Source organism: Petaurus breviceps, unplaced genomic scaffold (genome assembly GCF_028583685.1).
Source record: "Petaurus breviceps papuanus isolate PSGF00001 unplaced genomic scaffold, PetGlider_PUasm1.0 174, whole genome shotgun sequence".
In the NCBI taxonomy this organism is placed as follows: Eukaryota; Metazoa; Chordata; class Mammalia; order Diprotodontia; family Petauridae; genus Petaurus; species Petaurus breviceps.
Genome location: NW_027185761.1, coordinates 11658121 through 11660424, shown reverse-complemented (window position 1 = coordinate 11660424; position 2304 = coordinate 11658121). Strand labels below are relative to the sequence as shown.

At 40.7% G+C, this 2304-nt stretch overlaps 1 long non-coding RNA gene across 1 annotated transcript; it reads right to left on the bottom strand.

Annotated features, from left to right (window-relative positions):
• Nucleotides 1–750: 750 nt before the first annotated feature.
• Nucleotides 751–1820, bottom strand: LOC138157951 (uncharacterized). The gene is made up of 2 exons (XR_011167513.1): nt 1593–1820; nt 751–1095 (listed from the first exon to the last, which is right to left on the bottom strand). It is a non-coding gene; the product is annotated as an uncharacterized lncRNA (long non-coding RNA).
• Nucleotides 1821–2304: the final 484 nt, after the last annotated feature.

Sequence of the window (2304 nt, the reverse complement as noted above, 5' to 3'; positions counted from 1 at the left end):
GGGTGAGATCCAGGACCTCTCTCTTGGGGGGGCTGCACTATCTCACTCCCGATAGCAGAGCTCCTTCATACTGCATTGTACTATATATATTCTTCTACACGTACCTTCTCTGCTTTGTTTTACTATGATTTGGATAAATGGGTTTCTTTGCTATTCACTATTCGTGTTCATTGTTGAACTGGTATTTGGGGGGAAAGGGGCAAGTCTTAGATTTAGAGCTTGGGGGGTTTCCCTTCCCCCTGATAATAATGACACAGAAATCAGAAGTTAGAATGAAATTGACCAAATCTCCTAGACTAATACTATTAAAGGGAGCAGATAGATATGTCTAGTCCAGTACCCCATCTCTCTGAAGAGAGCAGAGAGGCCATTAGCCCCTACTTCCTGCTTCCCTTCCTGGAAGGAATGAAAGAGAAAGAAGATGCTAGAGATAGCTATCTTGCCACACTTCGAGTAGCACAATGACACTCCCATGTAGGGACAGTCCTCACCACAGGTGGGCCTCTCTACACTTGGGCCTCTCTCATTACACATAGATTTTAAAGATTCCAGAAGAATAGAAAAAGATCTTTTCTTTTTTAAATCTCCGAAAGATACTGAGAAGACGCTAGCAATGAAAACCCTCTTTTGGTTTTTGCATCTCAGCAAAGTCTTTATAAGAATGATCTCTGCATGAGAAAAGAACAGGGTGATTTTTCTTCAGTATACCAGCATAGATTGAATGATTAAGGAGAATACAGAACACAAGACCCTGGTGTGGTTATTATTTATTGATTTTTAAGGAAACATTTGATTCGGTAGCATAAGATAGAACCAGGGAGAGCCTCCTCAGACATGATGTCTCTCTCAAGCATATTAAAACTTCTTATGACTCCAAGGCACATGTGACTTTCTTCCATAACCTTCTCTGCAGGCATATCAAGAGAGGTATTATGTTCTGTTCTCCAGGGTCATGAAAGATGCTCTCTTTTTTGGACTTTTTGCAGGATCATCCATTCATAGTGAGGTATTCCTAAAGCTCCTATTTGCAGATAGCATTATTTTCACTTCATCTATCCCTGGAATGCAGGAGTAATATCGGCCCGACTATTGACACTGGAAAGACAAAATGGATTAAAAATACATATTGCTCAGACTATGACGTGCAACTGGGTGAGCAGCCCACCAAATTATTCTTCCAATGTATTTACTTGGACAAGCACTGCGAATGGATACTGATCTGCGTTTAGAATCAAGTAAAAGAAAGAGAGTGAACTACATCACATTTGGGAACCTGTAAGAAGTAATTACAAAAACCATTTGGCACTGGTTAAAAAACAGGAAGGTCAATCAGTAGAATGAGGTATACTACTGTATCAGCAATGCCATATTCACAATGCCTATGGAAATTACAGATATGCTGATGTAATTATCCATGACAAAATACATCAGGCTTGCTATATGGGGGAATAAGCTAGAAAATTTATTAAAATACCAAAAGACTGAGTCCCAAAACCAGAAAGTGAAAGCCATCAGAGTAGTTATGAAATTGGCACAGGTAGATAGAGTAGAAAGCACCCCCATTCTCAAACCTTTAAAACAGAACAGGCTACCTCAGGCAAAGGTCTGCCTCTCTCCACTCACAGCAACTACCCAGCGTCCAGGAAGCGTGCTCCCAGCAGCTCCGGCCCCTGGCAGTCCTCAGCAGGAGTCCTTAGCAGAAATTCTGGCTGACTCAAAAAGGGCTTCGCCCTGCCGCTGCCACTGCCTCTGCTGCTGCCGCCGCTGTCACTACCACTGCTAGCCACCTCAGGAACTCTAGCTTGGCTTCCGCTTCCTCTTGCTCCACCCCTTCCTGCTATGTCAGCAAGTCCAATGGGGCATGGAAGATCTTTAAATCCCATAATCCTTACAACTACATACAGAAATAAACACAGTGGCAAAGTCTGCAATAAATCCAAAAACCTAAACTATTGGGGTAATGACTTATTATGTGACAACAACTTCTGGGAAAACTGGAAAAGTCTGGCAGGAATTCAGTTTATGAGATATTAGACCAATGTCTCATACTATATATCAAGATAAGCACCAAGTGGCTATATGATTTTGATATAAAAGGTCACCTCATAAACTATATCTGGGGCAACTCTTTATGACCAAACGAAGGAGAGAGAGGATCACAGAAGATAAAAAGGGCAATATTGGTTACATAAAATTAAAAGTAATTTTGAACAAACAAAACCAATTTAACTAAAATTTAAAGGGAAAAGGGTATTTGGGAAGAAAAAAAAATCTTTGCAGAAAGTTTGTTTGATATCCAATATA